This window comes from Dasypus novemcinctus, chromosome 24, assembly GCF_030445035.2.
Source record: "Dasypus novemcinctus isolate mDasNov1 chromosome 24, mDasNov1.1.hap2, whole genome shotgun sequence".
NCBI classification, from domain to species: domain Eukaryota; kingdom Metazoa; phylum Chordata; class Mammalia; order Cingulata; family Dasypodidae; genus Dasypus; species Dasypus novemcinctus.
Window position 1 is genome coordinate 58,875,486 of NC_080696.1, and position 13,154 is coordinate 58,888,639.

The 13,154-nt window shown below is 37.2% G+C and overlaps 1 long non-coding RNA gene across 1 annotated transcript in view; it reads right to left on the reverse strand.

Annotated features, from left to right (window-relative positions):
* Nucleotides 1–1,772: 1,772 nt before the first annotated feature.
* The window catches only part of LOC131275855 (uncharacterized), a 64,084-nt gene continuing 52,702 nt past the window's right edge, over nucleotides 1,773–13,154 (reverse strand). Inside the window, exon 4 of the long non-coding RNA XR_009183327.2 lies at nucleotides 1,773–1,863. This is a non-coding gene — a long non-coding RNA (uncharacterized lncRNA). The remainder of the gene's footprint in view (nucleotides 1,864–13,154) is intronic.

The window sequence follows — 13,154 nt, forward strand, 5'->3', positions numbered from 1 at the left end:
CATCCCGGGGGGCGGCGGGAGGGACCTACTCTGGAAGATAATTTTCAATGAACTCTAACCAAGATCCCAGTGCTCTTCCTTCTTAGAACACTGTCCCCCATTCACTAGGGTGTGTTCAAGCAGTTTGCGTGGCTTGTAACCTCTCCCATTTTACTTCTTTCACATCCAAATTTAGCCGCTTTGAACAAAGGCAAACATATGACCCAAGCAAGGTCCATGGAAACACGGAACATGGGCAAGAATAGGTCAGCTATGAGCAGTGGTCTCAGGAGAAAAATATAAGAATGAAGTAGATGAGCAGAAGGGAGTGATAGAAGCGCAAGACAGCAGTTCCCAGTGGCAGTTCCATTTCTCCCTTGAACGTGCAATCACTATATCTTAAACCCTCCACTTTCGTTAACTGAATTTGTTTTGTTACCTAAAACTAAGGGTCCTAAGTGACCCATTAGACAATAAATGATTCTTTTTATCCAGCAATAAAATGGTAGGTACCCATGGTTACATTCCAGCATAGTTCAATACAACTTTCTGCAGTGGAGGGAATGTTCCATAACATCTGCACTCTTCGATGCAGCAGCCACTAGCCACATTTGGCAATTGAGCAATTGAAACATAGGTAGTATGATTGAGAACTGATTTCTCATTTTATTAATAGCCACATGTGGCTAGTAACCATTGCATTGGACAGCTCAGCTCTAGACAATTTGTTTAGCTCTGTATGGATCTTTTCTTTCTTATCTATTGGTTGGTTTTGAGCCTTCTGAGTATCTACTAAATAAACCATTCACAGGTAAGCTTTACATGATGGTAAATGACCATTAATTATCAGGTGTTTATTCATATCCTTTTGGTTTTTAACACTTTTTCCGGATATCTTTAGGAAGGAAAAAGTGGGAGTCGTGAAACCTGGCACATTATGTTCAGATCACTACCTAGCCATCCAACCCAACATTTGCTACTCTAATTCTCAGTTTGGTCCTCAGAGTAAACTTACTGTAGTTGCCACAGTGTGCTGTGCTCTGTCACACCTTCAAGTCTTTGTGTAAGCAGTACCTTCATTGTGCAATCATTATTTATTTATTCTTTTTGTTCACTCATCCAACTCTTTCTATTCATCCATCCAACAAATATTTATTGATCAAGGCAGATACAATGCATCATACATAGGAGAGTGATTGGGCACATATAAATTTCCCGTGTCTTAGTGGTGTTTTTTTTTTAAATCAGTTCATATAAAACACTAGGAAGAGTTTCTGTTAAATAGTATATGTTCAATAAAGGTTAGACATTTTTAATAACTTTCCTAGGCTCTACCCTATACATACAAGTTTGAATGTCTTCTGGGACAACCTAGAAATATGAATTTTTAGCAAAGTCCTCAGATTTGAAGTTTGTGAATCCCTGGCCTAGGGTGATAGAAAAGGCTTCTCAGATGTGACATTTAATTTTAAATATACAGAATGAGTAGGACTTATCAGGCAAATGGAGATAGAGGAAGAGTGTTCCAAGCATTTACTAGGGAATTATACTGATTTTTTTGCATTTGTGTAGATTATGTAGAATTTCATTTGTAGAATAAAGGAGACATTATAAGTATTTGTTAGAAATAGGAGGTACTGATGTGAAGATTTGAAAGCCACTGTCCTATAATTTGTCATTAACAATAACTAGACCACAATCTCAGCTTTTAAGTTTTCTAGTTCATTCCTTCTGGTACCCCAACTTCACCAACTCTACAACCCCACCAGAACTTATGGTAATTTTACCACCATTTTACTCCTCTTCATCTCTCTTGCGTTCCACTTCCAGTCTTACCTTCCTCTGATCTCATTTAACCCTGGTTGGTAGGCTCGGAATCTGCACCTGCGAAGGAAAGTGAGATGAAGGAAAATGTAGGCCCACTTTGAATATGTCATCACCTATGTCAAATGGACATTTCGTGCTAAGCTACAGTTGCATTCCATTTCCCTAGTCCCATTGCACTCCCCTCCTCCTCTAACTGTTTACAGTTCTCTCTTTTCTTGTCAGCATCACGTTTTCCTTCTTTACCTGCTGCTGACGATTAGCATTAAATTACCCTCCCTCAAATCAATATGTCTTATCCACCTGCCTCTCCAATTCTGTTTCTCTTTATAACAAAATCCCTTGAAAAAAATGATATGTAATTATCCTTCAATTCTTCTTCTTCTCTTATCCCTTGAATCAACTACAGGAAGGCTTTCATATCCACAACTTCCTGAAAAACCATAATATGAAGATTCTCTTCATGACCTCCATATGGTCAAATCCAATGGTGAATTCTCAATCTCTCATTTTCCTTGATGTGTCATTGTTAATTTACAGTTGGTCGTGACTTCCTTCATGAAACCTCTGTTTCTTTTGGCTTCTAAGGCTTTTAAGAACCTCCTGGTACTCCTGGTACCTCACTGTCATTCTTTATCAATTTCTTTTGCTGGTCACTCCAAATCGCTCTAACACCAAAATGTTGGACTCTGGACTCAGCACTTAGAATTTTTCCCCTTCTTGATCTACATACTCACTTTTAAAAATGATTTATAGTTTCCTAATTTCTAGCACCTTTAAATATGCTGATGATTTTCAAATTTTTACCTTCATTGCTGACCTTATTTCCAAATTCCAGATCCATATACCAATCACTAACACCAATCAACATCTCCACTTGGATGTCTAATAGACATCTCAAAATTTTCCAATACTGAATTCCCTGTTCTGTCCCCTAAACCTACTCTTCCCATAGTCTTCCCTACTTCGGTAAATGGCAAATCTATCTGTTGTCAACTGAGTATTTCCTAGGAAGTAGGCCCTGAGATTATTTGCAGAAATATCACAGTAGATCACAAGGTCCGGTGCTGTGGGAAGAGGGAAGGAAGTAACTGAGCAAAGGGAGAAGTTAGCTAAGATGCAGTCTCAACAAAATTAATAGAAATGTGAGATAATAGCTGGGTATTGTTTTAAGCTACCAAGCTTGTGGTAATTTGTAACAGCAGCAATGGAAAATAAATGCATGTGTTTTTTTTCTTTTAAGTCATGCTCTCAGATTAAATATAGTTGCAGTAAACAATCTGCATGTAAAGAAAAGGAATAACAAAAATTATATTGCAGACAGACTAGGCTTTCAACCTCCCCATATTCTACTTTTTATTCTGTAACTAAAGACCAATAATAGGAATCATTGAAGTGAACTGTGTTTTACTAATATAATTATGAGTCTGTACTACTGATCCAAAGAGTATATATTTTACTTGTCAGAGGCTAAAAGGCGGGTTTCATTTTATTCAGCAGTGATCTTGGGAAGCCTTTTTGTGCTTATTATTGAGCTTTTATGAATGTTGCACTGCAGGTAGTTAATACATGAGAATAATCTAATAAGTCAAACAGTTCCACAATTTCAATTATAAACCCAGCATTTTTTATTAAATAATAAATAAAACACGCCCATTAACGAGTCTGTTAGACCATGATTGTCCTGGCAGTTAGGAATCTTTACCATTAACTACTGACGTGACTTATAGCACTTCACTTACCTGTCTCTCCTTTAGTTTTCTCTCTCCAGGTATGTGATTATAGTTGCAAAAAAGCTTTTGCAAAAGTTGAAAGTGTTAAACCAGTGTTAAGTAATGATTATAATTATTAATGTTCTCGTTCAGTTGAATTTCTATTCCTTCTTGTTCAACTGCTTCTGAGACTTAATTATTTCGGGGACAATTCCTTCTTCTCTTTGATGTTCCTTTGGCTTATCTTCCTCTTAGTGGCTATCTGTAAATCTCCCAGTTTTCTCTTTCTTCATCTCTCCCATTCTTTCCTTCTCCATCTCTCTAACCTTTTCTTTCCACACCCTCTCAGACAGATGCACCCTGTCATTAAAATTGTCCTACTCAAAATAGAAAGTGGTAAAACTCATAGGGAAAAGAAGTTGGCAATATCTAAGAAAAGTTTACTCTTTGATTCAGAAATTCCATTTCTGTGAATCTAGCCTAAAATTAATGATGAAAACACAGAAAGTGGTTTACACAAAGCTATTCATTGCAGCATTATGTATGGTAACTAATGAATGAAAATATTCTGAATGTCCATTAATAGGGAATTGGCCAAATAACCCATGGTATATCCTCAAAATGGAGTACTATGCAGTTTAAAAAAAAACAATAAGAAAGATCTATGTTAGGCTACATTAAAGTAACTAAATAGTTGATGAGGGAGGATTCTCCTTGTAGAGTATTTTGGCAAACACGTGAATAAGAAATGATGGAGTGAAAATATTATAATTTTATGATCTCTCATGAATCAGTGGATCTAGACAAGAATCATCGAGTGGCAATCAGATGTTTATTATATGAATTAATCTTGACTCTGCCCAAATTTAATTTGAATTTAATCAAGCCTCTAGATCTAAATATCGATTTTCAGGAAATCCTCTGGATAGTTGGACTTTTAAACACGACCAGAGCATGCAATCAGATAAATTCAGGTTGTGGGAAGCTCTACTGAGAGAGAGAGAGAGAGGCATACCAAAAGACAATAAATTAAAACAGACATGCAGACTCCCTGTTATGTCAAAATGAAGTGGTCCCATTCCTCCAAAAACTTCCCCCTTCCAACTAAAACTCTGGAAATTATATAACAAAGAAGCATATGAGGTCTCTTAAAAGTGGAAAGAAGAGGCTGCTTAGGGATCTTGGGACTTCAGGAACAACATGGCAATGAGTTCTCTGGGTTTCCTTATTATTGTCCCCCATATATTCTAGACTGGAAACTGCAGAATTCTTCAGCATAGAACCACCAATAGGCACAGACAAAAAGAAGACCCCAAAGAAAGTCTGCCCCACTTCCACCCAAACCCCAGCCAAAGTACCTGGAAAAAGAAGGCCTTTTTGGCAATACCCACCCTACTACAGCTGGATACCAGTAGGAAAGGTGCCCCCACCTTCTCCCCATGGTTCCAGCACAGTCAAGCAAAAGCTGATCTTTTACCCTACTCCTCTGCCCCACGGAAGGACTGCTAGCCTCACCTCCACACCATGTCACTAGTAGGGAACCACTTCATACCCACACAGCATCAACCAGACTGTACACAGCAGTACAAGTCTGGGCTAGTACTCACTCCACTTCCCCTACCCCTGGTGTTGTTGAAGCCCACTAGAGAGTTAAACCTCCACATCCACCTAACTGTAATGGGACTGAAGAAGGTGGTTGGGAGCTGTGCTAGTCAGTACTCATGCTCCCTCCACCTCCATATCATCAAGGCCCAATGTTAAGCTTCACCCTGACCTGGCATCTGTGAGGCAGAATGAGGTGGCATGAGGCTGAGCTCTTTGGCACTCCACTTCTCTCCCTCTCCTCCCTAACTGTCAATGGATCCCAGAGGGGAAGTTGATCTTACAGTTCCACATGGAGGCAATGAAGCAGTAGGAGTCTATGCCCCACTTTTGCTAGCAAAATGTAAGTGGAATCAAAGGGGGGAACTTAACTTCTATCTCTCCTCTCCACCATCTGCAATGAAACAGTGTGAGTCAGTGCCCCACTTTTGCTGGGATAGTGTCAGTGAGGCCAAGTAAGAAGCTGAATATACATGCCCACACAGCCCTTGCACTCTACCTCAAAAACAGGGAGAACTGCCTGATAAAGAAGATTAAATACAGCCTGTAGTCTCACATTATAATATCCAAAATGCCAACAATATCATTGAAAATCACTTGTCATATCAAAGGCCAGAGAATTTGCGATATGAATGACAAAATATAATCACCAGATGCCAATACTGAGAAGCATAGCAATGAATAATTTCACAAGGATTTAAAACAACCATCATAAAATTGCTTCAACAAGCAATTACAAATTCTCTTAAAACAAATGAAAAAAAAAAAACTAGGACAAAAAGAATTTTCTTTAAAAAAAGAACCAAATGTGTATTACAGAAATGAAAAATACAGTTAGTGAAATTAAACAAATTAACTACATAGTAGAATGTTAATGACAGAGAATAGAATATTGAGAACAGATCAATAAAACTTATGCATTCTGAACAAAACAGAGAAAAATCAGTGGGAAAACAAAGAACAGATTCTAAGGAACCTGTGGGACAATAACAAAGAGTTAATGGTCATGTCAACAGCTTCCTAAAAGGAAACAAAGAGTAAGTGGAACTGAGAAAGTATTCCAAGAAATAACTGAAAACTTCCCAAGTTTTTGAAAGACTCATGAAGCTGAGAAACTCCAAAAAAAAAAACCTCAAAGAATTCATACCAAGACACAATATAATTGACCTCCTGAAAATGGATGCCAAATAAAAAATCTTAAAAACAGTTGGAAACCAGACACAAAGTACTAGATATTGTATGATTCCACTTATAAAATAAAATGTAAATATATGGAATTAGTTTAGTGGTTATATAGGGCTGGGGAAGGGTATAGAGGGATTGAGAGGTGATGACTAAGGAGTTGTAGTTTTCTTTTTGGAGTAATGAAATTATTCTAAAATTTTTTGTAGTGATGAATGCACAACACTGTGATTAGACTAAAAGCCATTAATTGCCATGTTGAATAAATTGTATGGCATGTGACTAAATCTCAGTAAAATTGCCTAACAAAAAGGTAGCCCTAGTGAAATGACACATTACTTATGGGGAAGCAACAATTTGAATGACAGTATATTTCTTATCTGAAACCAGAGAGGGCAGAATAAAGTGGCACAACAGTTTTCAAGTACTGAAAGAAAAGAACTGTCAACTCTGAATTCTATATCTGGTTAAAATATCCCTTAGGAAAGAAGGGGAAATAAATTCAGACAATGGAAAATTAAGAGAATTTATTGCTAGCAAACAACCCTTAAAAATGACTACAAGAAGTTCTCTAAACAGAAAAGAAATGATAACAGAAGAATGCTTGGAAATGCAGAAATGAAAGAACATTGGAATGTGTAAAATTAAGGGAAAGTATAATAGACTGCCCTATTTCCCATAAGCTTTTTTTTTCTTTTTCTTTTTTTTAAAGATTTATTTATTTTTTTTCTTTCTCTCCCCTCCCCCACCCCCTCACCCCAATTGTCTGTTCTCTGTGTCTATTTGCTGTGTCTTCTTCTTTGTTCGCGTCTGTTCTTGTTAGCGGCACGGGAATCTGTGGGGTTTTTTTGTTGTTGTGTCAGCTCTCCATGTGTGCAGCACCATTCCTGGGCAGGCTGCACTTTCTTTCATGCTGGGTGGCTCTCCTTATGGGGTGCACTCCTTAAGTGTGGGGCTCCCCTACACGGGGACACCCCTGCGTGGCAGGGCACTCCTTGCATGCATCAGCACTGTGCATGGGCCAGCTCCACACGGGTCAAGGAGGCCCGGGGTTTGAACTTCAGACCTCTCATGTGGTAGACGGACGTCCTAACCACTGGGCCAAGCCTGCCACCTCCCGTAAGCTTCTTTTTTTTTTTTTTTTTTTTTTTTTTTATTTTTTATTGACTTTGTAATAATATTACATTAAAAATATATATGTGAGGTCCCATTCAACCCCACCCCCCCACCCCCCCTCTCCCCCCCCCCAACAACACTCGTTCCCATCATCATGACACATCCATTGGATTTGGTAAGTACATCTTTGGGCACCTCTGCACCTCATATACATTGGTTCACATCATGGCCCATACTCTCCTCTATTCCATCATGTAGGCCCTGTGAGGATTTACAATGTCCGGTGAAGCACCATCCAGGGCAGCTCCATGTCCCGAAGACGCCTCCACCTCTCATCTCTTCCTGCCTTTCCCCATACCCTTTGTCCATTATGTCCACTTTTCCCAATCCAATGCCACCTCTTCTATGTGGACACTGGATTGGTTGTGTCCATTGCACCTTTATGTCAAGAGGAGGCTCAGATTCCACCTGGATGCTGGATGCAATCCTCCCATTTTCAGTTGTAATCACTCTAGGCTCCATGGTGTGGTGGTTGTCCTTCTTCACCTCCATCTTAGCTGAGTGTGGTAAGTCCAATAAATCAGATTGTAGGTGCTGGAGTCTGTTGAGGCTCAGGATCTGGCTATCACATTGTCAGTCCAGAGATTCAAATCCCCTAAATATATCTTAAACCCCAACATTAACTGCACCTCCAGCACATTAGCATGAAAGTCTTATGAAGGGAGATCCCATCTGAGTCCAGATTCATCACACATAAACACCATTTCCAAAGAGGGGCCATCTGCCCTGGTAGTTAACCCCATCAGCCATGACCATAACTCCCATGGGTCTCTTTAGCCCTCAAAGGAACCAATATCTGGGGGTTGTATCTGCTTTATCTGTCTCTCTGACTCTGCTCAGTTGTGCATGAGGGCAAACCTTCTGCCAGCCTCCAGACTCTTTTTTAGAAACTCGTAGCCATATAAACTCATTTCTCCTTTCCATTTCCCCCTTACTTTAGGTCAAACAGCATTTTAAAGTCATGGTATTTTATGTAGACATGGATATTCTGCTGATCCGCATTGAACCTTCCGTATAAGGTCATTTTCCAGTTGCATCATCAGTTGGTAGTTGATAGTGGTCCCTCGTTGCCAGGGAGGCTCATCCCCGGGTGTCATGTCCCACGCTGGGGGGAAGGCATTGCATTTACATGCTGAGTTTGGCTTCGAGACTGGCCACATTTGAGTAACATGAAGGCTGACAGAAGGAAATTCCCAGGCACAAAGTTGCTCTAGGCCTTGTTATTATTTTGGGTTTATCAGCTCACAAGCATAGTCATTAGTATCAGGGGCTCACTGTTGAACCCTCACTCCCTCCCGGTCCCCACCACTGTACCTGGGAGACTGTCGCTGCTCCCCTAGGGACCACGACAGAGCACCACTGGCTCCCGTAAGCTTCTTAAATCATATTTGATGGTTGAAGCAAAACACCATCTGTTATGTGGTACTCAGTGTATACAGAAGAAGTACTTAAAACAACTGCAGTTAGAAAGTAGGAAGGACAAAAGGACCCAAATAATAGTAAGGTTTCTATACAGCACTTAAAGTAGTAAAACACCACTATCAATAGACTATGATAATTATGTCTGTATATTGTAATACCTAGAACAACTACCCAGGAAAATATAAAAAGTGATAAATGCAAAAATCACTCTAAATAAATCAAGATGGAACCCTTAAACAAAAAGTTCAAATAACATACAGGAAGGTAATAAAAGAGAAACAAAGGAATGAAAAACAGAAAGAAATGAACAAAAAAATGGCAGTTAACTAATATGTCAAAAATCACCATAAATGCAATAAGCTAAATACACTAATTAAAAGACAGATTGACAGAATGGGTTAAAAATCATAATCCAACTATATGCTGTATACTAGAAAGTCACTTCTAATACAACATTGTTAGGTTGAAAGTAAAAGGATAGGAAAGATAAAACATGCAGACATTAACTTTCAAAAGCAGGGATGGCTATGTTAATGTCAGATAAAGTACACTTCAGAGGAAATAAGTATATTAGAGACCAAGAAGGACATTACTTAATGATAAAATGATCAATTCACCAGAAAAACATAATGTGTAGGAACCAAGCAGCAAAGCCTAAAATATATGAAGTAAAGACTGATAGAGATGAAAGAAGAAATAGACAAATTCACAAATCATAATATGGTACTTTAACACCTCACTTCTCAACAGTTGATAGAAGTACTAAGCCAGAACACTAGCAAGGACATGGAAGAACTTAATACCATCAAACAGCAGGGTCTATTGACACATGTAGGACACATCACCCAAGAACAATAAGATACACATTTTTTCAAGAGCCTATGAAACATTCACCAAGATAGAACATGATAGACCGTAAAGCAAACCTCAACAAATTTAAAGAATTGAAATTATAAAGCATAAGTTCTCTGTATGTAATCAATGTACTGTAACATAACAAAACTAAAAATCAATAGCAGAAAAGCAACAGAAAAATCTCCAAACACTTGGAAATTAAACCACATTCTTTTTATTAATCTATGGACCAAATAGAAAAAAAATACACAGAGCTGAATGAAAATAATAGCACAACATGTTAAAATATGTGGATGCAACTAAGGCAGTACTGAGAGGGAAATTCAGAATACTAAAATGCTTATATTAGTAGAAAGGAAAAGTCTCAAATCAATAATCTAAGTTTCTGCCTCAAGAAACTAGAAAAAGAAGAGGAAAAAATAAACAAACTAGAAAAAATGGAATAATATAAGAGTGGAAATTAATGAAATTTAAAACAAGTATAATAAAGTTGTTGAAAAATGCTGATTCTTAAAAGAAATCAATAAACTTGATAAACCCTTAGCAAGACTCACAAAGATAATAAATAAGAAGGTACAAATAACTAATATCAGCAGTGAAACAAGTGATATCACTACAGATTCTGCAACCACTGGAAAAAAATAATAAGGGAATACAAGACAATAATAAAGTGATATTAAATTTTAATGAAAAGGACCAATTTCTCAAAAAGCACAAACTATGACAGCTTACCCAATATGAAGTAGATAATTTGAATAGCCTTGTCTCTATTAAGGAAATTTAATTCTTAATTATAATGATTCAAAAAAGAAATGTTTTCCACTGAAAATTCTGCCAAACATTTAAAGAAGCATGAACACCAATTCTGCACAATCCATTTCAGAAAATAAAAGAGAAGGAAACACTTCCCAACTCATTTTATAAGGCTAGAATTACCTTGATAGCAAAAACAGACAAACACAGGAAGAAAAAAACAAAAACAACCAGCAGACCAATCTCTCTCATGAATTTAAAGGCAAAATTTTCAACAAAACATTAGCAAATAGAATTTTAAAATATATAAAAAGAATTACAAACTATGACCAAGTGGTTTTTATTCCAAATATGCAGGACGGCTTCCACATTTGAAAATCAATGCAATCTACTATATCAGCAAGTAAAAAAACAAATGTCATATGATTATATCAATTGGCACAGAAAAAGCATTTAAGGAAATAACATCCATTCATGATAAAAATGCTCAGCAAACTAGGAATAGAAGGGTACTTCCTCAACTTGATAAAGTGCATTTACAAGAAACTTACAGTAAGCATCTATTCTACAATGAAAGAATAAATGCTTTCATTGTAAGTTTGGGAATAGGGCAAGGATATCTACTCACCCAACACGGAAAGTTCTAGCCATCAAAAAAGCAAGAAAAAGGCAGGGAAAAGCATACAAATTAAAAGGAAGAGATAAAACTGTCATTTACAGTTGATATAGATTTAGAAAATTCTAAGGAATCTACCCCTCAAAGTCATAGAACTAATAAATTAATTTAGCAAGGTCACAGGATACAAGATTAATACTCAAAAGTCAACCACATTTCTATATATTAACAAGGATCATATGGAAACCAAAATAAAAAACAAAATAGCCTTTACAATCACTCCATGGAAAATGTATTCTAATACTTAGGTTTCAATTTAATAAAAAATGTACAAAATTGGTATGCTAAAAATTAGAAAATGCTAATGAAAGAAATTGAGGAAATCCTAAATAAATGAAGAGATAGTGTTCACAGTTTGAAAGACTCAACATATTAAAGATGCCAGGAGTCCCCAAATTGACCTATAGATTTAACAGAATTCCTTTCAAAATCCCAACAGGGCTTTTTGTGGACATAGATAAGCTTAGTCTAAACTTTATTTGGAAATGCACAGACACTAGAGTAGCAAAACAATCTTGAAAAAAATGAATGAAGCGGGAAGAATCACTCTGCCCAATATCAAGATTTACTCAAAAAGCCCCGAAATCAAGACAGTGTATACCGACAGACAGCTAGGCACACAGATTGATGGAACAGAATAGATAGTCAGAAATAACCCTCCACACATATACCTAAATGTTTTATGACAAAGATGCATAAACAGTTTAGTGGAGGGAGGAGAGGCTTTTCAACAAATGATGCTGGAGCAATTGAATATCCAGGATAAAAAATACATTTTTTAAAAAGAAACCTTGATCTAAACATTATGCTTGATACAATAATTAATGCAACATGGAACTCAGACTTAAATGTAAAATGTAAAACTATAAAACTTTAACAAGAAACGTAGGAGAAAAATTTTGGGGATTTAGGACGAGGCTAAGAGTTCTTAGATAAAGCAAAAACACGGCCAATTAAAGGGAAAAAAAGATAAATTGGACCTCATCTAAATGGAAAACTTTTGCCCTATAAAAAGGATGAAAAGACAAACTACACATGGAGGGAACATATGTACAAAACAAAGGACAAAAGAACATACAAAAAAATTCAGAATTCAACCCAATTAGATAATGGGCAAAAACATGAACAGCCTTTTCATGTGCAAATAAGCACATGAAAAGATACTCAACATCACGAGTCATTAGGGAAATGCAAATTAAATCCACAATTAGATCTCAGTACAAACCTATTAGGATGGCGAGCATAAAATATAGTCACAACACCTACACACCAATTCATGTGCTAAACTAATCAGATATTCTCTTTTAAAAGTTTGGTCTAAGAGACACAGACCCTGGGCATTAAGAGGGGGTACTTCCCCAACCTAGAAAGTTATGTGGACTTGCATATATATGGGAAGTCCATTTGAAGGCATGTGTGTGTATGGTTAAGTGAAAACTGCTGTCTACAGGGAGAAGCAGAAATGGAAACTGTCTCCTCTTTGCAAGGCGAGTGGGGAAGGGGAAGGGAGAGTCTGCCATCCTTATGCCTCAGTACCTACTGTAGCCTTTTAAGTTTCCAGTTCCAATCTCTGGTAAAGCCTGGGAACAATTGCTGCCTGTTAACGTCAGGTGTCATTATAATAAATCTAATAAATAATTTTCCTTAAGTTAGCTTGACTGGGTTTGTTCCTTACCAGTGCACCCCTGACTCAAGCAACCCATATAAGAACCTTTTGGTCACTGTCTTCTTCTACTTCTGATTCTGTATTCTAATCTTCAAGATACTGAACAGATTGTCTGAATACTTGGGATCATTTATATGAATGTACATGAAAGGATTTCTTCCAACGAAGGTGAGTTAACCTCAAGAATAGTTTGAAACTTTTGATGAACAATAAACAGATGTTTATTAGTGATTATCTGATGGGAATAAACTCCCAACCACAAACAAGTAAAATATTATGCATGAACTTATTATATGGATTAGTTACA